Here is a 25,757-nt window from a genome sequence, read left to right on the forward strand (position 1 = left end):
AAAGATAAGGATCCTGAGGTGGATTCTTAATTGAAGAGCCTGGATGAACTGAAGGCCTCTTCCTGGAGCACTGTGTTGAATGTCTAAGCTACAGAGAGGCTCAGGTATTGCTGTTGCAGAATGAACATTTCCTATGAGATGGTAACACACAGATCAGCATGCAGGCCCTGTAGGTTGCCACTCCAACTTGCCTTCATCTCACAGACATCTTCTGCAGGTTTCTGGTGTTTTCTCCTAAACCCTAAAACCCTTAGCTGTTTCAATTGTTTATTGGGTCTGTCATGAGAGGGCTAATGACCTAGGGTCGAAGAACTTTAGCATTATAGTTATTGAACATCACTTGAGTAAAAGCAGTAGAAGTAATGTATGTATGTGTGTGAGAAGAAAAGAAGGTGTCTACAGAAGCTAAGTCTTCCCTGTAGTATAAACTGTGCCAAATCCACTTACACAAACAGAGACATAAGTGCAATCTTAAAATCTGTGCGTTGGGTGGCAAAGCCAATTACATGACTTCATTTCTGATGTGATTTCATGACTGTGGGCAGTGAACACAAGGTACCAAGCTACAACTGTTTAAGCTTTCTGCAGCTTACATAATACCTTACCGGACAGTGAATTACAGTTGCTTGCTGTATACGAATTGCAGCAAAACTTTGGAACTGGGAAACTTCTTTATTATAATAAAGGCATAGTAAACAGCTTGAATCTTGATTCAGATGTAAGCAGAACATTCTTAAGGTAAACGATTTTATTGCTTTGTCATGGTGGCTGTCTAGCAGTGGTCCTCTGACTATGGTCTGCAAGGTGATAGTGATCCAGAGTGCTGCAAATGTTGCCTGAGGAGCACAAGAAGCACACATTCGGAAGAAGTACAGTGGTACAAGTTACTACTAGTGTATATGGATTCATGTGTCACAGAAATGACAGTGCGTTGCTGTTGTTAGCCCCTTTGCCCCTGAGAGCCTGTTTGTCATCCCTGCTCGTCACACACAATTTACCTGTCATGTCTGGCATAACCCGACGAAGATGAAACCTGCAGCAGTCCCCGGTCTTCATGAGAGTCTGAAAAAACAAATCTGAGGATTATTGATCTTTTATAGGAGTAGGAGGTTCTCCTGCTTATTCTTACAGGAGTTTATTACTAAACCTTCTGTAGGGGCTTGACTCAGTTGCCCACCATGCATAGTACCACTTGCTGTATCTTACAGTACCCTAACACTCTAGAAGGCACTTGTCTGCCTTATGTCCCGTGTCATATCTAGCAGCCATATACAGCTGAATCTGAAGCTTGGGAACTTAGTTTGAGAGCTAAGTCACTGTTATAAACTTTAAAAAAAATCGTATGCAGGTAGTAAATGTGTACTGCTGTTGTTGTATAGAAAGCCGAAGCACTGCTCTGGTGGGAGCATCACTGTTCAAGCCCTGGAGGCTGTGGATACCTTAGACCTATTCTGACAACAGCAGCCTCTTCTGAAGATTCAGAGGGGATACTTCCTGCTTTTAAAATTGTGTTAGTGGCTGGATCATCCATAGTCTGAGCCTGAATGAGAGTAAAATTCACAAGAGAACTCATTATGAGTATAAGGATATAGGATCTACAAGTTCTAGTTCAGGGGTGTCATTTTCACCGGGGGCCACGCCAGCCTCGTGGTTGCCTTCAAAGGACCGAACGTAATTTTAGGACTGCATAAATGTAACTACACCCACAGTACAATTCTACAGTACAGTTCCGCTAGAACAATTGTTTTAGATATTTTCAAGTGGAATACAATTTCCTTCCAAGTGCAATTTGACAAAAAAAAAAAAAAAAAGTAAGTAACCATTTTAGGGGATGTAGAAAATGGGTCACTCAGCATTCTCAACCAGCATAAAAATTAGGTTTCCAAGTATGTTCAAACTATATTTACTTATATTAAAATGTAAAGCTATCCTCCTGCTGGACCAGAAAGATGAAGGTATTCAGTTGTAAGAATTTGCAAGGTAAAATAAGATAAACATTTTAAATAAAATTTCCTTCTTTCTAATTTAAATCATAATTCAAATTTGTAATTTAAATCAGTTTCATCGGAGCTGCATTCAGTAAACTATGGGTCAGCAGAAGGAACACAATGTGGAATATAATTCCTGCTCTGCCTCTCTATGGCTGAGAGAAATACAGACCCAGTGCTGGACTTGGAAGACCAGCGTGAGCACAGATGAGGAACATCCTTTCAGGTGGTCTCTGTCACATCTTATTCCTCTGAATAACTAAGTACCTAAAACTTTGAAACAGCTTTCAAACCATGAAGAGTTGTGTAGGCCTGCTAAACTTCGTTTTTATTATTCTATTTACTTGTACAATTGAGAAAAACAAATCAGGTACAAAACCCCAATTTTAAATAGGTTAAATTTAAGAATGTTGCAACCATCAAAAAATGAAATGCTTTACTCTCTAAACATTCCTACTAAACATCTGGGAAATCTTAGCTTAAAAATAGTGCAGCATGCACAATGGAAAATCCTTGAGAGTGATGACAGCTCTGATTTCATATGTATTTATAATCCTGCACTTGGTTTATTTTCTTGGGATTTCTGAATTTGACAGAGACAGATATCTGAAAATAACTCACATGCTAGCTGTCAGCCTCTCCTTAAAATGTGTGGTCAATAGATCAAGGGAACTAAAACACAAGGGGCTCAATGTTATTCTCCGTTACAAAATGCAGAGCGGATGAAGCATTTTATAGTTCCTGAATGAAATGCTCATATGTGAAAAAAAAATAACCGACAGTCTCTCACTTCAGCAACTTGTATATGGTGCTGAATTCAAACTACTACCTGCAGTCTGTGAATGAAGGACTATGCCACTGTAAAACAAACATGGAAACACGAAAATGAGAGCTGTATGAGACATTTGCTACAGGTGGCAAACTTTGTCTGGTTTAAGGATCAGTTTTTCACCAGGTCTGTGAAAGATCCTTCCTCAATAAAGGGGATCATTTTGTGGCATAACTTCTAGGGAATTTAATAATACACAGATCAATCTCCTCCATTCCTGTAGGCGCTGTGGGGAATCCATAGTTTTGGCAGGTAGGAGAAACAGGACAGACATAAATGAAACTAAAAATGCTTTGAGATAGAAATTTTGCTTTTTACGGGTCTGCATTATCTAGTATAAAGAGGACAGTTTCTTCAAATTAAACTACATTTGGTGCCCTGGTACAGACAACTGGGATAATGAGTTAATGTGAAAGGCCAATGTGTTACTTTCCATTCACCAAGCAAAGATAATAAGATGAATTTTTATGTTCTGCAAATATGAGGTGGAAGACATCAGTCATTTCTTCTTGCTGTCCCCAATACTGGGATTCCTTGTGTGCTGTCAGTAGTTATGCCAAGGTAAGCAGGAAGGGGAATGAACTATTTACCTCCATTTTCTATATCCGCTAGGCACTGCATAAATTTTCGAGAGAGAACCTACCGGTAAGTTGCTGTGGATCAGATTAGACAAAATTTCTTCCACATGTGACAACCATGTTGTTCATTAACCACCTAGCTTCAAGAAGTCTGTTCCATGAAGTTATCTGGCAGCTCATTGCTCGGGGGGTTAAGTTCTGCTTCTTCAATTGAATAATTCTGAGGAAAACTCAGCAAGGATCTCCCTGGAGCTCCTCCTTAGCCTCACTTGGAAAAAGAACCATAAGTGTGGGTGTACATGCGTATATGTATGAGTGCCAGAAAAAGAGATTAGTAGACTATAATGACATAGTCTGCAGTAACAATGATTTTGAGTCACCTTATAGGAAATATCTTGTTACAAGTGTCTATTGGTTTAGGAGGTATGCCACTTATTATTTTATGAGTAAATAGAAGATGTGTTGTGAGTAGATCATTCAATGTGATAGTTTCTAATTTAATGGTTATTATTTTTCCCAATCATAATTTTCTGTTCATACCAATCTTCTACTTCACATCATTCACCGTTCCCAGCCACATACAGTAGTATAGACATGAAAATCAATGTGTGTGACCAATGATGCACAATCTACTTTTTGCAATGGTGTTACACTTGAGATGTTTCTAAATACTTGTAGGGTTCTGCACTATTGAAAAAAAGTAACAATCACGTTCCATAAGTAGGACTTAACCTGCTGTGTAGGATGCGAAGCAGTACTGGTGACACTGAGTCATGTGAGTGCTTCCTAGTGCTTTTTTTTTTTTTAAATTAACTTTAAGGTTGAAGAGGTCTGTTTAGAACATAGAAAGAATCACACATTGATTTGTTTTGACATAACATGGCATTACCACAAGGTACATGGCAAATAACAGAGGTTTCTTCAGCTTGCAACTTGGACTTCCCTGTTGGCAGTGTTAGTCTGCAAAAATCCAGAATTTTAGAACTTCAGGATGTACATTTTTTAAAAGCTGTAACATGCCGTTGAATGATCACATGACACTGAAGTAATTGGAAAAATATTTGATTTTTCAGACATTTTACAAGTTACTCTGTAAGCATAATTTCATACTATTCTCCAGCACTTGTTGCCAGGACCATTTATCACCAAAGACAGTTGATTTCTATAGCATATAGAAGCCAGCCTCTTTATGCACAAATTTGGAGACAAGCTTTCTGCCCTACAGTGTTAGAAGTTTTTATTTCATGTTTGACAGAATTACTGCTAGAGGCTAACAGGCTGTAGAAATAGAAAAGGCAACTTTTCTAGTAGTAACATACTATATTTAGTTGCTTTTTGTTCTTCATACATGATGGTACTCTTACCTTTTACAATTCTGTTCCTCAGGAGTAGCTAATGCAGCTCCACTGATGGTAATGACTGATCATTTCCTCCAGGGCAGGATTGCACCAGCTGGCAATATGTCAACCACTGTAGATAGCTCTTTGTTACTGATGATTAATGTACTTATGTGAAGAGTTAAGTGTACTGATTTGTGTTCTTCCTTGCATTACCTTAGCTCAATTGTACATTGGCCCAGTGGGCTGCTTTAACCTGAACCTCAGGGTGCTGAGACCATGAATATGGTCTGTTTTCTTGGCTAATTATTTCTCTGCTGCTTGTATCTATATTTGCTGTCACTCCAGGAATTCTGAGGTGCCTATATTTGAATGTGTGAGGGCAAGAAAAAAAATGCAAATGGAGCTGAGAAGAGTTGGAGAAGGGTTCCAGATATTTAGACAACTCATTAGGGAGAACTGGGCTGACAAAATCTTTCTTAATTATGCACTTTCATCTGAGTTGCTTACAGGTGGCTTTCTGAATTTTCTCTCCAATTTCCGCTTTGTTTCTTAAATCACTGTTTGTCATGCAGGGCATCTATTGCTGCTCTATCACTTTAGATGTAGAAGACTGGATTTAGTTTAGCATTCTTGCTAGCAGTGACAATGACAGCAGATTTCAGAAATGCAATGTAAGGCAACTGAAGCAGAGAGATTGACAAGTGTGAAGATTAAGAGCATTCTATAGAGAATATGGGCTGGAGGAGGAACTGATAGAAGGATCAAGATCATAAAATCACACTAGAAGCAAAATTCATCTGTTCTTCAGCAGTCAATAACCACTCAGTGACAATTCCACTGACATTTTGGCTGTTGCTTTTCTGTGCAGAAGATCTGTACGTGATGCCACCTTCGGGGAGACTCATGATCCCTGCAAGGGAGAAAGGAATGTATTGTACATTAACAGCCTGCTCAGTATTTCATCTCTGTACCTGAGAACAGAATTAGAGCTGAATCTGAACTCACTGGCCTGGAGTCAGGTCAAAGGAGTCCTAAACACTTGTTCAGGCAGCTGCGCTTGAATCCAGCTGTCTGTAGACTATGTGTCTGGTATATAGAGTCAGAGATGTGAAGCTCAAGCATTTTTTAAGCAAGCATTGTTTCCTGGTCAAGCATCTGTACAGCATGGCACTGCACGTTCTAGGAGACTATGTGAAATTACATGGTGACCATCAAGTATTATTTTTAGACAGATAACGCATAATAATTACTACCTACTTTTTAAATTAAAAATATAATCCATTGTTCCTATGATTTCTACTAAGAAAAAAGAAAATTTGGCGTGCATGGCCAAATGCATATATCAATAATTTCTACAAAGCAAAGCGATTGTTTGACTTGCCATAGGTTTTGCATCATGCTTGATTTCAGAGTTACATGACTTAGTTTAAGCACCTTACTTTGTTTTTTAAATGCGGAGTGCCACAAATGCAGGTCTGCAGTATTGCTCACCCACACATTCCAGGATTTCAGGGTTCACTTCAGCCTCCAGGCTGAAGGGCTAGAAACCTGGGAAGGATGCCTTCTCAGTTGAAACTTCTAAACTTGCTTCTTGCATATGATACATCTGGGAACTCTAAAAATCCTGGCTGTGGGGCTACCTATCATCAGGCTGCTTTGAGTCTGTCTTCTGTGCATTCCCATGTCCCAAAGAATCCCCATGTATGTCTGCCATGCAGTGCCACACCCTGGGAGCACAGCTTTCTAGGCAGGCAGAAATTTAATGGTTTTCTGTCAAAGACTTATTAGAACTGAGCCATCCCCAAAACAATTTCAAAATCAAAACATTCTGACAAAAATACAATCGAGGGTTATTTTTTTTTCCAAACAATTCAAATAGGAGCAAACAAAGCACAACTCAAAAGCTAGGAGAGGAGCTAGTAGGGAAAGAACCTGTACCTGTGGCAAAACATCTAATTGGTTGCTGTAAAGCTTGAGGGGAAATGGAGATACAGTAGCCACCAACTATATAATTACCTGGCCATCTAACTGGCCTTTCCAAAGCCAATGTGGAAGAGGAAGTAGTTAGAAAAAACAGAATCAGACATGCATATATGTATATATGTCTTTTCCCCTCTTTTGTAACACTGTGTAGATCTTGTATCATTCAGCAAAGTGTCGGTGATCTAGTAGGCATGATGTTTATTGGTTACGAATTCAGTACAATGCACAGTGATCCTAAAGCATTAAATACCTTTCTCCTTTAAACCTTTGATCTCTGTAAAGAGATGGAAATGTCTCATACACACACCTCCAGTCCTTCTTTCTGAAAGTGCTTATGTGACAGGCAGTAATTCAGGAAAGGTTGGGAAATAATAAGGATCAGTACTCCTTGGTTAAGTCAGGTCGCCTGGATGAGGAGTCTCTCCTAAAAAGGAGGTCTGAGTGTTTTGGTACCATTTTATAAAGTGTACACTGAAAAGAGATTTTGTCAGTAGTGAGACATTTTTGTCAGGCAACAGTGGACTTAAGAAGTTTATGCTTTGAAGCCAGAGGAAACAGAAGTCCTGTCAATACAGAGCTCACATTTGTGGGTTACGGAGCTCCTCTGTGGTCCGAGGAAAACTTTCTGTTACATTTAGTTGCAAATGAGCATCCTACACATTTTATATACCCTCTTCCTCTCCTGTGGGTAGCTGTATTCATTATTTGCACCTTTGTCCTCCTCAGTGTTTAGAAGTGAGGAGTGTCTGGAGGTGGAAAAGGTAGGCAGAGTGTACAATTGTTACACAGGTTAAATAGATGGTCAGGCTTCAGGCAAAAGAGGCCAGTCTAGGATCCATCTGAACTGAGGGACAAGCTTTGGCACTTCAGAAACTCACAGTTCCTTTTTGGGGCTCTCCCTCTGAATTGCCTCTTTCCATCGGCTGTAGAAGGAGCTGTGGTTCTCCAGCTGTGTAGTGAATGTGCATGAATACTTTTTCTGATGTACAGAGGAGATGCATAAAGATATTAATTTCTTACTCCATGAAAAATATTCATAAGATATTATAAGAAGGGACATAAAACATTGTTGTTACTGGAGATATTCAAACAAAGTCTTAGAAGAAAATGTCTGTTATAATTTGGGAGCAGTTTTTGAAAGAAAAAGGATGCATAATGAAAGTGGTTTCTTTTGCTGATTAGCAACAGACTTGGAGGGCAGAAAGCTCTGTGCCAGCATTTCTTACTGCAAAGGTCTGCTATGACCTGATAAAGAAATGTTCAGAAAAAAAGATAAGAATGCATGCACAGAAAAAAAAGCTGTTAATGTAACATCATTGCAAGCATTATTCTGTCTTGTGGAACGGAGGTGTCTGTCCAAATGTTTGTTACCCCTGTTTGTCTGGGTTTAGCACCATTTGGCGATCTTATTGATGTGGAGAGACTGTAAAAAGTAGTGGGGTTTTTGGTTAATATTTGCTGAGACAACAACTTGTCACTCGTGAAAGTCTAACTGTTATGTTTTTCCATGTGTGGAGGTTCATGGCAGCAGAACATCCAGGAAAAGCCTTCTAACAATGAGTGGTAGTACAGAGAGTCCATGGAGACACAAGTATTCCAAGTTGTACTCTTGTATACTTTGAAAGAAATAGTTTCAGCAGAGGAAGAGGGTGAAATTTTTTGACAGCAGGATGATATATTGCCAAGCAAACTCCTTTTCACAGAATCACAGAATGTTAGGGATTGGAAGGGACCTCAAAAGATCATCCAGTCCAATCCCCCTGCCGGAGCAGGAACACCCAGATGAGGTTACACAGAAAGGCATCCAGGCAGGTCTTGAATGTCTCCAGAGTAGGAGACTCCACAACCTCCCTAGGCAGCCTGTTCCAGTGCTCTGTCACCCTCACAGAGAAGTTTCTTCTCAAATTTAAGTGGAACCTCCTGTGTTCCAGTTTGAACCCACTGCCACTTGTCCTACCATTGGTTGTAACCAAGAAGAGCCTGGCTCCATCCTTGTGACACTCACCCTTTACATATTTATAAACATTAATGAGGTCACCCCTCAGTTACCTCTTCTCCAAGCTAAAGAGAGCCAGGGAGGTTGTGGAGTCTCCTTCCCTGGAGACATTCAAAACCCGCCTGGACATGTTCCTGTGCGACCTCACCTAGGCATTCCTGCTCCGGCAGGGGGATTGGACTGAATGATCTTTTGAGGTCCCTTCCAATCCCAAACATACTGTGATACTGTGGCAGCCTGTTTCAGTGCTCTGTCACCTCACCGAGAAGAAGTTTCTTCTCCAATTTAGGTGGAACCTTTTGTGTTCCAGTTTGTACCCATTACCCCTTGTCCTATCATTGGTTGTCACCGAGACGAGCCTGGCTCCATCCTCGTGACACTCACCCTTTATATATCTGCAAACATTAATGAGGTCACCCCTCAGTCTCCTCCAAGCTAAAGAGACCCAGCTCCCTCAGCCTTTCCTCGTAAGGGAGATGCTCCACTCCCTTAATCATCTGTGTTGCCCTACGCTGGACTCTCTCCAGCAGTTTCCTGTCCTTCTTGAACTGAGGGGCCCAGAACTGGACACAGTATTCCAGGTGTGGTCTCACCAGGGCAGGACCTCTCTTGACCTACTAACCACCCCCCTTCTAATACACCCCAGGATGCCACTGGACCCCCAGGTCCCTTTCCCCTACACTGCTCTCTAATAGGTCATTCCCCAGCTTACACTGGAACCTGGGGTTGTTCCTGCCCAGATGCAAGACTCTACACTTGCCCTTGTTATATTTCATTAAATATTTCCCTGCCCAACTCTCCAGCCTGTCCGGGTCTCGCTGGATGGCAGCACAGCCTTCTGGCATGTCAGCCACTCCTCCCAGCTTGGTGCCATCAGCAAACTTGCTGAAAGTGCACTCTATTCCCTCATCCAAGTCATTGATGGATATATTGAATAATGTAGGCCCCAGTACTGACCCTTGAGGCACTCCACTAGATACAGGCCTCCAACTAGACTCTGCCCCATTGACCACAACTCTCTGGCTTCTTCCTTTCAGCCAGTTTGCAGTCCACCTCACTACCCGATCATCCAGACCACACTCCCTCAGTTTAGCTGCTTTTGCTTGACAAGTGTGTTTCCTTTTTATTTGAATTATCAACAGTTAACTCAGCATCATCTGTGGTACACCCTTGGATGAAGCACAAACCTGTGTCAGACCACCTGGAATACTGACCAACAATTCTGATATGCACTTGGGAAGCAGTTATGGAAGGCATAATACTGTTTCCTAAAAGGGTCCTCACTTAACTAGGGGTGTGACTCATCATGACACTTTACAGGCTGGAAGTGGTTTTTCTTTTAATACTTATTTTTGTGGTGCACTGAATATTTAGGAACATATTATAACCTGTGACTAGTGCAAAAGAAAATGGTTGTCTTTTGTGATTAACAGACATTTCACATTCCTGTGCCCAGGCTTTTCCATCTGTGAAAGGATACATTTTCCATGCATACAGAGAGCTTTGAGATCTGCACAAAGTTGCTATGAAGTTGTGAGATCTGAAAATATCCTCATCACAACTAGAAAGTTTTAGTAAATCCATGATTCAGAACTTGGTTTACATATGAACAGAACTTGTCATTTAGCTGTTGCTTTCGTAATTTTTGTGCTCCCTGTACACATCGCTTTGTAATAAGTAAATACTTTTCAGTACATCCAAAGCTCCTGGCGTTAAACAACCTCTGTGACATCTAAGCACTTGTAACAGCTGTTTTAGGAAATAGTCTGATTTGGCCAATAAGCAGCTCAGGAAATGATAAATGCAGCAGGGACGGGCTTTTTGAGGGCTCTTGTTTCGGTGGTGACAACCACAACTGTGGGGACAGTGACAGGGGGAGCTCAGGTTTGTTTTCTGTCATTTTTGTGCGGTGCTGGATACAAAAGGGAAAAATGACAATGTATAAGACAATACCTACATTCATTCTGTTGTTTACAGGTGAGTGAACATCTTTTTCTTTTCTCAGCTATTGCTATCTCTTCAATATTTGCAGTTACGTTTTGAAGATATTCCTATGTCTGTTCTAAATGTTAATTTACATGACTTGATCTGTAAATCATTGTACAATCATTTAATGTCTTTTATCTTTTCATTAGTATATTGTACCGCATGAATGATTACTTTAGTTACATCTCTATCAGTAAGACATAACTCACTAAAAGTCATACAGTTTGTTTGCTATATTAATATCTGTAGCACCCTTAATAATAAAACTTCAAGAATAAGTCAGGTTATTGTATTTTAAAGAAGTCTTCTGCAGGTACAGAAAGACATGTGCCAATGAAAGGCAAGAGTTCTTGCAACATTAGTCATCTTATATTCATTAATGAACGACAAAAATAAATGTTAGTATCAATAATGATCAGTATTCTGACAATCAGTAGTAGAACTAGAGAAATGACAACGCATAGAGATCATCCCCGTTTTCTGTCAGCACTGCTAGTTACAGGTAAAGCGGCAGGATCTCAGTGATGCTGCAAAGAAAACAAAAAATTGAATATTTCTGGCCATAGAACCTTAAGCACCAAGACTTCCTGATCATCCCACGAAGACTTTGTAAATTTACGGAGTAGTAGTAAAGAGGTGCTATCTCACTCTGCAAGTTTTACAACCTTCCCAACTGCACCATTTGCATTATTAGGGCTGGCAGGACCCCAGTGCCTTGTATAATTTCTGTCTAATGAAAATGTTTAATACTCAAAATTTGTGACTGAATATAGGAGACCTCTTACATCATTTGTGTCTAATATTAGACAATAGTGAAAGGATTTTTGTATTTAGCAGTTAGAATATTTGACTAACAGGATCACTTTCATAAATGTTCACTAGAACGTTGTTTCCTTGTAAAAAGAAAAATGATTGGTCTAAGTTGGTGCAACAACATAAGGCGCTTTTTTCTTTACACCTCTGTCCCACTAAAGGCAGCAATAAAGGAAGAATTTATAATAAGAAGGTGCTAAAAGTTGGAGGGGTTTGGCTAATGGACCTTCTTATCATGAATGTACACATGCTTTCAAGATCACAAGCCTGGCTGAGAATTTATGCCATTCAAGGGAGTTCATGGAGATATGTATATCAGCAGGCCCACTCTGTAGAGCTGTGCTCTGCTTGGCAGAGTCCTATGAAAGCCTCACAGTGACAAAGCAAGTTTTTCTCCTACCCACTGAGCAACTTAAACCCATTGCTGTTCTCAACGAGAGAGGCAGCATCTGCCTGTAAATACTGTTCTTCTTTATTGCAGCATCACGGCTGCATCTGTTTGCTCCCTTCCAGAGAACCTGTTGCTGTTATGCCTGGACATGATGCCATGATTCTAGGAAGAGTTTTATTAGATAATGAGGTCTCAGGGGACACCAGAATTATGTAAGATGTTTTATGGTGTCGATTTTTTTAAACTTGTATGTCCATGAAACTCACGTGGCACAGCGTTGTCCCCCTGTGCTCTTTCAGAGTCAGTTATTTCCCATGTGGAACCTTCTGGAATTTCACTGGCTGAACTTGCCTCCATAGAATAAATTTTATTTTGTTTTTCATGTCACAACTGAGACTAAGAAAGCATCTGCTTAATGCTCCAATAACTTCACAAAAGATATAGCTTTCCTCTCTTCCTGTCATTCAGAAAAAGTTCAGCAAAAGTATTTTTCAACCCTCCCAAAACCTATTTTTTCATTAATTTGCAACTGAAGATGAGGAGGAATGTGAAAGAGTGTTTTCATTTGCTAACTAAAGTGAGCTAGTGAGTACCATCATCTGTATTAAAGTCATTGCTTCTCATCTGAGAAGCATATAAGGCAAGATGAAAAGTGAGAATAAGAGTAAATATCAATAAACAGCATCCCAGATGGATTTAGCTGCTGTATCCTGTCAAGCCTCATGAAAGCAAATGAAAATAGTTTTTTGCTAATTTTCACAGAGTGCCCACATCTAGTAAAGGCTGTAGCTCTGCTGATAATCCTTTATGGGTTCCATTGTCTTACTCCAAAGCAATGAAACAGTATCTGAGAAGAATACATATATATTTTTTGGTTTTTAAGCTGAGTAAATGATAGTCTTGTTTTTTTCAAAACTTTTTCTGAGAAATGTCTTAGAAATTTCAATGTGAAATGTTCATACTGAAAAGTCAGATGGAGGGAAACATCCCACATGTAAAATAGCAGGCAAGGTTATAAAATTATGAGCATTTGAAAGCAGGATTTTTTAACAGAAATTATCAAACAACCTTAATAATAAATGGTATTACATACTTCAGCAATTTTGTGGTTTTTTTTTTTTTTTTAATTTTAGGATGCCTTCATACCAATATGAATGTTGCTGCGGACACCCCATCACCAACTAGTTCCTTACCTACTGCCGAAGCCACACAAGCTCCTGAACGGAAAATACCACCACATGAGAGCAATCCCGATAGTTCCTTACTTACTCCCAAAGACACACAAGGTCCTGGATTGAAAACACCACCACATGAGAGCAATCCTGTTCCAGTTTTTTTTTTTAATTTATTGCTTCCTTCAAATCCTGAGTCAGTTCTTCCCTCAGTGTGCAGACCCAAGTCGTGTCAATTCACTGTTCTGTTTTTCCTGTTGTTTTCCATCCAATGACTCTTTCTATCCAAGAGCATAAAAAAAAAAATCACAAACACAAACTGATTTAGCAGAAATATATAATCCTTCCTCATTGAGCATGGTGGGATCTGAAGAAAGCTGCTGTTCTGACTTGGGCTTAGACTAATTATAAATATACGTAAATCAACAGCTCTCTGAATATACAAGTGCGCTCCATCACACAAAGCCTTACCCACCAAACAGACCAAGCATGTATGAAGGAACATAAACAGAAATCAGCGTACAAGTATGATGAATGTAGGTACAGAGTAGTTAATGCTGCACCTTGTTATTTTGGCAAGAGATAATGAGCTAGTTTCCTTCTAACACCTGACTATAAAATCAGTGTTTTGTAATTGCAAAAAAAAAAAAAAAAGTGGGAAAAACAGCTTTAGCTTCCTAACACATAGTTGTACAGTTTTCTCATGTTTCTAATTTTCATTCTTTCCCTTCTAACAGAAGAACATCTGTCATCTCTGATAGGTAGGTTGAAAACTTCGGTATGTATACTCCTGCTTAAATATATTTTTTCTTTACCTAAGTTTTGGAGTTTTCACTTCTTTTACTGCACTTGGTTAGATTAAAAAAAAAAAAAAAAACAAACTCTGTATGGACTTGCTTACGTTAGCCTGAAACGTCTGTTTTTATGGAAAAGTATTAAAGACACTCCTTAACTGCAAATCATGGTATTTCTTTGGTGATTTGAGTTATAAGAATATCATTCTACTAGACTAAATAGTAGTAATTTGCTTTCTTATTACCATAATTAGTATTTGGGGCTTTTTCTTTCAATAAAATCCGTAGCAAATAATACTGTGAGCAGCAATAACTGTTGGTATATTAAGATTGGAGATGAATATGGCACATAATTTGCACTGCCAAAAATAATTGACTGTAATCAGCTGTAATAGGCAGGGTTCATTTCTGTACAAATCCAGACTTGAATGAGATTTTTATTTGTAGGAAAAATAAGTACCTAGATTTTAATGTCACATATAACCATTTTGTACTGCATCATTATCCATCATGAACGTAGGTATTATTTTTTCATTTTCTCAATGGCTTAGAGTCATGATTACCTTCTTTTTGCTCTTCTAGTGGCAGGAATCAGCATGACTGTTGTGTTCCTTTGCATTCTTGTAATTATTGGTGCTTGTTGCGTATGGAAAAAATCAAAGGTAAGTAAGTCCAAGTTTTTACCTTTGGATATTTGTTTATGTATGTATATTTATCTGTGTATGTTATAGAATATATAGTGTCGGCTTCCCAATTTTTTCACTTTTCACTCAGATTTATTGTGTTCATTTGCACTGGAGCTGCTTTTCCACTGGGATTTTTTGCCATGGAAAGCATTCTTAAAATTAGTCATCTTGTAATCAAGGTTTAATTTACCTTCGCTATGCCTCCCTTCCTGGGTCGTATCTGCTCACATTTTAGTTGGTATAGTTCCTGGTTTGCAGTTTTATTTTCCCTTTAATGACAGTTTTTGTCATTAAAGTTCCTGCATCAGAGATGGCTATTGAAAGTTCAAGTGAGTTTTTGATGTCTGAGTTCCTTTGAATACTATAATTAATTTGCAACTGCAGTCTTATCTGTAATATGTTAATTTGTTAAGAAATTAAAATATTATCTAATAATTAGAATAAATACAGTAACACTATAGGTTCAGGTATGTGAAGATAGCCTACTGTATTAATGAAACAAATTAATATAAGGAAAAGTATCAGCAGAATAAACACTAATATTAACATTACCGATTTTGGTTTTTTTCTGTAGCTCAGATGCATGCTGCAGTGATAATAATGTATTTGTATTTCTTGCACAGGGAAGTTTGGTTGAAAACAATTCTGACCCCTGTGGTGAACCTGGAGTGGCCTTACAAGATTTTCAACGCTTGAGAACCAACGCGAGTGGCCTTTTGGAAGCGCATTACGCTAACAGTGGGAGCGCTGTTGCATGACCCTTTGGTCTGTGCACCTGTATGGCAAAACTGCATATACCATGGGACTTCAGGTCGGTAATTTTCCCTTTTTCAGTGAGCCTTTCAAATCACTTCAAAATCATTTCAAATGTCAGTTAACAAGAAAATCCTGTTACCAACAAAGTCTCAGTCAATGCTATTAAGTAAAGCATGAAAACTGCGGGAAACATTAAAACCAGGGAGGTTCTGAAATGCCTCCTGACATGACATGCGTTGCCTGTAGTGTAACAAGAGAAAGGTCAAACTGCTGCAAAGCCTCAAGCCTTATAATCTCTTTCCTCATCAATACCGTAACTAAATCCAGTTCTGAGAACTGTGTGATACTAGAGGCTCTGGGAAACTTAATTATCGGTATTTATGGCCTTTGCTGTGTATTTAACCTGTTATATATTGAAATGAGGTGTATTTCCATCCTACTCTTCTCCCAGTAATATTTTTCTATGTTTTTCTTTTCTTATGTCATTTTTAGGAGGAAAGAAAAAAGGAAAATCCTCTGTTGTAGCTATTTAAACAGCATTCCCCGAAGAGCTGTATCTTCATAAAAGTTCAATTCTTGAAATTAAAGAGATCCTAATTACAGAAAACGGCACACTTAGGCTATGTCTGTTCCAATAAATCAAACCTACACAGGAACATTGCTACTGTTGAGACGAGCTGGTATAGCCCGTGTTTGTACTTGCATGTGTGTGAATTGCCTATTGGAAACGGTTCCTGGAGGGCTCTAGCTTCCAAAATTTAGCTAGGGTCAAAAACCAATTTACCACCATCAACAGTAGTATTCCAGTGCCTAGGAGTTTCCTAGGCTGTGTTTAATTTACTGGCCTATATACACAGTGTTATTGTTTAAGGCTATTTTTAAACTACTACTACATCTTTGATTTAGATACTCATTCATTGACATTTATTAGGAGTCATTAATGAAAGCAGGCCACTGCAAAATTTCGTTTATTTGCTGTGCTGTTTTTTCTGTTGTATTGTAGCCGTCTAAAAGGCCAGTGGCTCCAATGTAAGGCTCATTGCTAAAAGCTTGTTATGGTACCTTAGACTGAAGTGTGAATTTAGAGTTGAACTGTGTTGCACTCTCTCACTAGGTAGATGCTCTCATAGAACGGAGTAACAGAATAGTCTCACACCCTGACCTGAAGCCAAAGCTCAGTAATCACGAGCGCAATATACATTCATATCCTTGCCTATAACATTGCAAGTATGTGTAAATTAATCTGTGTGAAAATCTGTGTTGCGAGAAGGCTGCCACTAGTACCCAGAGAAATTCCATAACCTGAACAAGCTTCTTGAGCCAGTCATTTTCCTCAGTAATAGGAGAGAAGAATGCTGTCAGCTTTCAATTTCAGATACTGGCTGACATTCTATGCAAATAAAAGCATAAAAGCAGTTTCTTTCTGGGGTCTGTACTTACCTCATGAAAACCAAAGAGGTATTTTCAGCTGACTTCATGAAAGAAAAAGTCACTATCTATGCAAAGAAATATTTAAAAGTTCATCACTTTTTCCATTGCTCAATAGATAAAGATATCTTCTTCATTTCCATGTGCTTATTCTGCGTTTAAGATGAGGTAACTGTATGAATTACATCTGCAGTGATATTTATTAGGGGTGGGAGATTGTGCTATATCTGCTTCTTGTGTGTTTTTTTAATGTACGTTTGTTTTCCTTCCATTAAACAGAAGTTCAGTAAGAGCTTGAATGCTTTTTTAGACTCTAAATCGAGAGTGCCTTTGGAAACAAACTAGTTGAATGCAGAGGAAGTAAGAAAAAGAAACATTTGCCAGGAATAATTAATATGAACCATGTTTACAGTACTTTTTAATTGGTGTTTGCAAGCCTCTATGTGAATGATTCTGCTTTTGGAAATGTTTTCAGAGTGGTTGTGTTTTGTCTGAACTTTTACAGAATTTCTGTACTAAAATAATATTTACTATTTGCTATTTGGTGTTCACATTTTGTTATTGCGCTGTTCAAAATGTTTGTGATTGCTGAAATAATAAAAAAAATATTCCTCTGGCTTGGGTGACTGGTCCCACAAGAGTGGATGCTGACTGCTTAGCAGTTAAGCTACCTGTGAACTTGGAATTATTTGTGTAAGTGAAGTCTGTGCAGCATATGGCCTGACACATGCGCTCACCAAGCGGTTTGTTTGGCTCGCTGCACTGTGGTTACATTGCGTGCTGATCAGCTGAGAGACACAGGCGTTATGGGCGGATGGGGTAGGTGGCAGCAGCAGCTTGCTGGGAAGCAGTGGGGAGATAATGTTGAAAAAGCACGTTCAGACAGCAAGACAGAAGAAAACTGAAAAGAACAGTGTTCTGTGGCTCTGATTTGGAAATGGAGTGGATGATATGGAAAAGCTAGAGGGGGTTGGCATGAGGTGGGGGAGGTGAAGAGTTTATTAAAAGGGAAAAGGAAAAGTGGGAGGAAATCAGGAAAGCCCTGATTTGTGGAAGCTGGGGGCATGGAAATCAGACCAGCAGTACATGCTACCTGTGGTTTGATGGCCATTATATTAATTTGATTGGTAAGCCTTTTTAAAGTTAGTTTATTCATACTTTTTTTCCCCAGTATAAAAAATAAGAGAATTGTCTCAGTTTGCAGGAAGTTTTAGATCAGATGGGAGAGATATCTTTTTAAATACAAGATTGAAAAAGCGAACTACTCAAACTCCTGTTGTAACCTTTTAAAAACAGATTGCACAAAATACCCCTGTTCCCAGCACAATGAGAAGAAGGTTGTACTAAATAGTCTCTGCAGGTCCCTTCAAGCTCTGAATTTCCAATTTCTAACAGATACCACAGCTAGCTGTGTTTGTGCAATAGCCAGCTCCATTTGTGAATAACTTGCAAAAAGTGGTAATGCTGAGAGCCCACTGAGCCCGGTACCCTGCAGCCAGCAACACTACTAACAGATGAGCGTAGGACATGCATAGAATAACCTTCCTCCCTTTGCATTCAGACCCTTCCAACTTTACTGCATTTTCAGCAATATAGACTTGACCTGTTTAGCATGCTGAAGACATGAGTTCCACAGCTCAAGATCTCTTTTCTCTCTCCCTCTGTTTGTTTTTTTTTTTTTTAATCTGCTGTCTAATAGGCATATTCATTGTCCTCTTCGTCTTTTTACTATGTACAAAACCAGTGGACACTCTTTCACTTTTCCATGTCATTCATGATATTACAGCCCTCTAGCGTAACTGCTTTGTTCCCGAAAGTGACAGTGTTGCTTATACTGGATTGATTTAAAGTTCAGCACTTTAGAAATGTGCAAGCACTTCTACTTTTAATAACCAGAGGCTGAAAATTGCAAGCTTACTGTACTTTCTGGGGTAATAATTTTAATTTTTACAGTTTCTACAAATTGTTTAAAAGTTAGTGTCTGTACTTATGGTGGAGAACACAAGTTATAGGCAAAAAAAAAAAGTATGCTGCTTCCGTTCGAGTACGTTTTGCTAAAGAACATTGACAGTATTTTATATATTAACCCATATTGGTTATGTATCATCTCTGTTTTTATACAAATTAGCCATCTTGGTCAATCCAAAAACTTACTTTTGCATCATATAACGATGAATACAAATTGAAGGATTCTCCCATAGGTTCCATTACCCTGTATCTCATAAACAGAGGAAAACATTTACAGTATCATTAAAATCGAAAGCCTGGCAGTAAAAACTTAGACATTTGTAACCCTTAAACCCTTTCTTATGCAAAGTCATCCTTTAGGCCTTTAACATTTTATTTGTGTCTACTAGTGTTTTCTATTCCCCTTCCCCTGCTAGAAGCAGGCCCAGCAGCAGCCAGGCTGTTTCCCTGTCTAAAGAGGTCTAATCTATAAATGAAACCAGACAGAATATTGTAGATGGTAAATGTGAGACAAGGTGAGAAGGGACTGCAGGGCCCAGGGTATTATTAGCAATTTGTGTGTCTGTCTTTAGGCAGACAATAGATGTGATCACCGACAGGCCATTTCACACCATCTCCAAAAAGACCATGAAAGCACCTTGCAGTGAATTGTCAAAAATCAGTAGGACTGCTTCTGTTCTTCAGCAGTCCTTGCCAAGGCACAAAGCATTAAATAGACACACACACAAACACAAGATGTATCTGTCTGCCTCATAGCCATTGCTGCGAGCAAGCTCCAAACCAGGCTGGGTGGCTGGAAGCAGCCGTATTGGAGACAAACCTGACACCTTTTGTTGGTAGCACTTGTTCTTTTGGTAGAAAGAAATGGGTCCATGGACAGGATTTCAAACCAGTTGTTTTCAACACGCTGAGTTTTGCTCTCAGACATCACTCTACACATGTTTTAATAGTATTCAACTAATCAACACTGGCTTTCTATTCCTTCCTGTGTGTGCTCAAGTACAGTAGAGAGAAGCGCTGGAGAAAGGTGTCTGCCTACCAGAGTAGGAAAGGGTGTATCCTAGTGTGTGCCATTGATAGGGTTCATGTGAGATCCCCCTGCAAAGATGTGTTCTCCTGTGCCCCTCGCTTGGCCTCAGTTAACCTGTGAACACCCTGTTTTTCACTTTACGCTAGACATAGCCTTTTTTTTAATGTTTGTTTTTTTTCTTGCATACAAAGGATGTTTTGAACAAGAAGCAACAGAGCTGCTTTTGCCAGCTTTGTGCCATGAAAAGAACTCCAGACAAGGAGAATTTTTCCTGAAATCTATAGCTGATGAGGGATCACTTTCAATAGCTGTAGTATAGCCTTAGTAAGTGGAATGCCTGCCCTAATTTTAGTGAAATTATTACATATGTATTTCAGGTGTACCTGGCAGCAGATTTGTACCTCCATTTAAACAAAACAATAAATTTCTGGAGCAATATTGCCTTAAAATTTTCAGCCAGCTGACTGTTGTATTTGTTAGCTACCTCTGGCAGTAATTTGGAAAGATTAATATTTCAGATTGAGTAGATAAACATAGGTATGTGTAAGTAATGTAGAAAAATTCCTGTGTTTCACACACTCTGGTTAACATAGTCGTTGAGTATATGTATGCTGTCATTAATTTACTGAGGAGGTAGCCTCCAGTTGTCAGAATTATCCTGAGTTGAACATGGATTTTGACTAACTTAATGAAGTCTGTTCCACAACAAACATTACCAGGGATGACACTGTATGATTGCTCTCTGAGTGAAAAAATAGATTATTTTGGATCTCTACCAAAATGAGAACTGAGGTGTAGAATGCTGTGTGCTGTGTGAAACTGCGGATGATGCCAGTAAAGGTTCAAGAATACATTAACCCTGGAAGCTGTGTTGTGATTAGATTCTGGAAAATCCTGGGTTCTGAGAAGGGAGGAAAATAGGTGAGCGCTTTAAAAAGACTGTCCAAGCACGGCACCGTGCATGTGTAGGGATGCTTTGGTGGTTTCTCTTATTGCTGTTGCAGGGTGATTGGGGATAACGGAACGTGCTGCTTGTTCATTGAAAAATTCCCCTTGAGGGTAGAGTCACATGCACTGTTAGGATCAGGAAATTTTGTGCACATATACACGTACACTTGGAATTGAAGAGTCACAGAATGGCTGAGGTTGGAAGGGACCTTTGGAAACTGAAGTTGTGCAAACATTTTTTATTTGTTTTTTAAATAAAAGATAACATCAATAAAAAGTCAACTCTGTGAAACAAAGTCCAATTCCCTCTCTTCTAAACAAAATATAAGCGACTCAAAGTATGCAGAGGAATCAGATCTCTGTAGTGAGTAAGTGACTGTAACAGGCTTTTGGATCCATAGTTACTATTAACAGAGCACTCTGGAATAGTAGTGAACTACAATAATCTACTGTTAACAAACAGTAAATAGCAGTATTTGAAGTGTGAATCACAAAGTGTAAACTAGCCATTGTTTTATAGGAAAATTAGATAGATAGATAGATAGATAGATAGATAGATAGATAGATAGATAGATAGATAGATATCATTTCTTCCCTCAGTTATAATAGTTGGCAAAAATCTAATCATTGCACGAAGACCACGTCTTCATCTAGCACAGGTTTTGTAGTGTTCTGCAATACTAGTGGCTGACATTGGTGTTAAACAACTTTGTGTCCTTTCCAGAAGTCACCCATACTGCTTTGTGCCTCTTGGTTGGCAAGCCCCAAGCGTTCAGGAGGTTTTGGCAGAAGCATTGCAGATGACTTCTGAAATTAATTTTCACTGTAACTGTAGGCCAAACTGTACAAAATTTTCTCACATCAGCAATCCACTGGAGTCATCAAGACCATTCATGTGAGCAATTTATTGACCTTCATTTCTCTTGCTTAGTGCTATATATATTGTGTTGCAATTTTCTGCTCCCATACAACTTCTTTACAACTAAAAGTCTAGTTTTAGATCTCATTTGTGTTAACAAAGGTATTCCTTTTAAAGTTTAATCCAGTTAGGCATATTCTTTTAAGGAATTTCACAGTTGCATGTTATTCTGAGGTTGCAAAGTGTCTTCAGTAGTAAAAAGTTGATCTCAGATTCTCACTTAGAACAAGTCAGCATAGATACAGTGAATATCACTGTCTGAATAACAGAAAAAAAAAATCTACCATTCTTCAGTACAGTTTTGGAATTTCAGCAGCAGATGGCTCAGATAAGAAGGGTCTGGGTATATGAATAGTGACATTGTTATTCATCCATCAGCCTCATTACACCTGGGCACTGTCTGTGCCCTGTTGTAGGCATGCTGTTGTAACTTGAGAACACATTTTGATCAAGATGTATAATCCTGGCAATAAAAAAGTACATTTTAAGATGGGATTATTGTGGGGATTATTAACATGGCATCCCAAATTCTGATTCTATGGTGATTAGAAGGAGAATGTATTGACCACAACCGCACTTTGAATCTTATCATCTTGAGACATTCTAGTGAGTCAGAAGACTGGATTTGCTTTTTTACCTGCATATTGAATATCAAGACTGATGATAGATCTTGATGATAGAAAAATAGTCAGTAATCATCAGAAAAATTCTCATAAAAATAATTACATTGCAAAAAGCTTTGAAAAAAAAAAGGAAGTATCGACTTTGAAGTACTAGATTCAGTACTAGACAGAGGAGGTTATGGCTAGCTTTAATGTAGTAGCTGAGCTGGAATGGAATCAGGGAACATATACAATTGTAATTAGGGGATAGCATGTTTTAGGTTTTTGAAGAAGATGACAAATATATTCTGTTCAGGATTTGCCTTCGTCACACAGTCAGGCACGATGTAGACACAGGGGGAGGGAGGAGTGGGAAGCTGCGTTTTAAAAGATGCCTACCTGGTATTTTCAGATCTTATTAAACCCTCTAAATTTCTATTCAGAATGTATTTGTAATATTTTTGTTTAAGAAGCTGAATCAGTGTCTGGGATTTGTAGTGGCTGATGTTTCCAAGTGTTTGCTTTCAGACATGCATTTGCAGGAACGCCCTGTATGTATGAAAAGCAATGAATGAATTAGGAATATTAGAGAAAGACTGAGGGGTGGATTGCCATCCCGGAAAGGAGAAGGTGGCCACCAGCTGTAGTACCTGGAGCCAGGACCAATAAGGGGCATGTTTTTTTTCCCTGTACATATGTATTTGCTAGGAAGACAACTGAGAAAATGAAGCAGGTTTGTGTGTGCTGATATTTGCAACACAATTGGATTGCATGCTAGTGGGGAAAACAGTTGAAAATCTGACTTCAGGTGGAAATGATCCAGAACACTGATAGATGTTTTGGCACCTTTTTGTGGCCTAGTGGTTCAGCTCCTCAGCCAAGGTCAGGCTTTCAGTTTGGTGCTGGCTGTACCCATGCCAGCTAAGGCCACCAGTTTCTCACTAATAATAAATTCATGGCAAAATCACAACTTGTATGCCATGCTGAACTGTCTGCTCTTCTCTTGTGAGCAGAGTTCTGAAATGCACAAAAATCGTGTCTTGTGAGTGCAGCTCTCATCTGCCTGAATGATCTACTTGCCCATACAAACATAACAAAAAGTCATAGATGAGTAGTGGAAAGATATCTGGAATCCAAAATAAAGGTGGTTGCTCTAATTCTTGCCAGTCATGGAAGTGTTTGTGGGGGTTAGCAACAAAGCCCTTCACTTACATCCAGGTAAAACAGAGCAATGCAGTGTGTTCAAGGGGTTATGGCAGGTACAGTTCTCCATATCCCATAAAATGGCTTAAATTGGCAACATTAGACATGACTGCACAAAACTAACAGCTTGACTTTAGAGGAGGAAACAAGCAAGGATGAAAAATCTGTGCTTTCCATCTTCATGGTTCCAGACTCTTAAAACTTCCTTTCATGCCCCTTTCATGGGCAACGAAGGGCGTTCACAGAGAATGCAAGAAGTGAGATGCAAGTGTAAATGGAGCCTAGAAGAAACGTCTTGGAAGAAAGTAATGAACTATATGACAATATTGTAATCCCTGTCACTGCTCTTCTACAAAATGTTTGTATTGGATTCAGGTACTCAAACTACTGAACAAACAGATGCCGAAGCCCAACCTACATGGACTTCATTAATGTTACAGTTAATGAGTTCTGTTCAGTGCTGTGTTCTGACTGAACAGCCAATTAAGGAAAAAAATTGGTCAGGGAGTTCATCCATATTCATCAGGGAATGTGGTTTATAATGCTCTTCTCCCGCTAGATCCTTCATTCTCTGCCCTTTACATTGGTGCAAGTGAGGGAAAAACACCAGGAACTTTCTCCTACTGTTTTTTCACCCAAGCTCAAGAAATGGGGCAGCACCTCTGCACGTGGGTGCAAGATTGTGCACTGTACAACTGAGATGCTACACATCAGTCCTAGGCGATGTCTGATGGCAGGATCTGTCTTTTTGAGAAAATATCTACTTTTCACAGAATCTTTAGTTTCCTGTCTGTAAGAAATATTAGGTATGTTTTAATGACAACTCCAGACTAGTGGAGACTGGCGCTAAGTATTTTGCAGTTATGTAGATTTTGCCAAATTAAAAAAACAAAACCCACAATACTGGAGCTGAATGTGAGGTTAGAGGTAGATGTGGTTGGGACAAGTATTAACTGAAGGAAGTGGATAAAGCAGCAGGCCATTGAATACTAGGGTTAGCTTGGCTTTTACCATAAAAAAAAATATCAGTTGGACACACAGCTAAAAATGTCACTGCTTTATGTACTCACTGCAGCTCAGAACGAGCTGTCAGTGGAAAATACAATCCCTTGTGCTTTTCACCACACAGAATCCTGGAACCCTACGAGGTGGTGGGGAGACACAGAACAATGCACACAAAGTGTATGACCAAAATGCTTTCTGTATATAAATAATACAGATACAGACGCCCCCCTTTGCTAAGATGTAAGAAATCAAAAGGCACAGTCTGGAAATGCTACGGCAAAAAGCTGTGTTTTCAATTTCAAGTAAGAGCTGGGAGCATGTGAAAAATAAATGGAGAGATTAAGCAAGACTATGGAATAAATATTCTGGTTCAGAGGTAAAGGCTTCAGTGACAATGTAAAATGCCTGGGGCAGAGGGAGGAGAAGAAATAGGTCTAGGAAGTGCAGAAGAGTATAAGAATGAAGTAGCATAAAGAGTACAAAAAGACCAGTGACTGGGAGAAGAGATGGGGAATAGAGATTTGAAGGCTGAAAGCAGCCTTCAGGAGTAAGCAACCAACAATGATGAGATCTGGGAAGAAGAGATCTCCAAAGTGAGGGAACACAATTGGAAGTGAAGGCTTGCAAGGCTGAAGGTTTAACATTGATGAAAGGGGAAAGGAAATGCTGAGATTTAGAAAGGGAGTGAAATCAAGTAACTCAACATTTATCCTTGGAAAACGAAAGATGAGTGCAAACTGAAGTAACAAGTATTGATTTGAAGCATCCAAACGTTAGAAAGGAGCAATGTGTGTCAGAATAAGAGCTCGTACGTGACTCCAGTACTGGAAACAAGGACTGTCTTTATAATGGGAAAAACAAACCTGTAGTTTGAAGTCATCCAGAACTCAGGATATTTAGGCCCAAATATTGATAATGTAAACATTCTGCTTTAAAGATTAAAATAAAATAAAATAAAATAAAATAAAATAAAATAAAATAAAATAAAATAAAATAAAATAAAATAAAATAGTACCTTCAGCAGCTTTGCAGACACAGCTGTTAGGCACAGGTTTCAGTAATATTCAAGTCAGTACATTGGTACCAGCTTGCTGGTTAGAGGATAGGGCATAGATTTTTTTTTTACTTCCCAGACAATGCTGTTACCCACTAGACTATTATGCAGAAAAGCAAAATGATCTTAGAACTGGCACTGGTGTTACCCATTGGCATTATATTTTCTATTATTTTAAAGATTTATTTCACTGGCATCTGTCTTCAGGCAGTTAAACAGTCTGGATCCCAAGTAGTAGAAGTCACTTTGTATTTCTTATAGCATTCCTGAATAATCAGTGGAGGAACT

At 39.0% G+C, this 25,757-nt stretch overlaps 1 protein-coding gene across 2 annotated transcripts in view; it reads left to right on the forward strand.

The window, feature by feature from the left end:
* The window catches only part of ANAPC10 (anaphase promoting complex subunit 10), a 337,004-nt gene extending 319,668 nt beyond the window's left edge, over positions 1 to 17,336 (forward strand). Inside the window, exons 10-14 of one of the 2 annotated variants that reach the window (XR_011738867.1) lie at positions 13,038 to 13,190; positions 13,814 to 13,837; positions 14,453 to 14,532; positions 15,180 to 15,367; positions 15,805 to 17,336. The gene's annotated coding sequence lies outside the window, so the exon portion shown is untranslated. The remainder of the gene's footprint in view (positions 1 to 13,037; positions 13,191 to 13,813; positions 13,838 to 14,452; positions 14,533 to 15,179; positions 15,368 to 15,804) is intronic. The other variant, XR_011738868.1, reaches the window with a different exon arrangement.
* Positions 17,337 to 25,757: the final 8,421 nt, after the last annotated feature.

This window comes from Patagioenas fasciata, chromosome 4 (genome assembly GCF_037038585.1).
Source record: "Patagioenas fasciata isolate bPatFas1 chromosome 4, bPatFas1.hap1, whole genome shotgun sequence".
Classification (NCBI taxonomy): Eukaryota; Metazoa; Chordata; class Aves; order Columbiformes; family Columbidae; genus Patagioenas; species Patagioenas fasciata.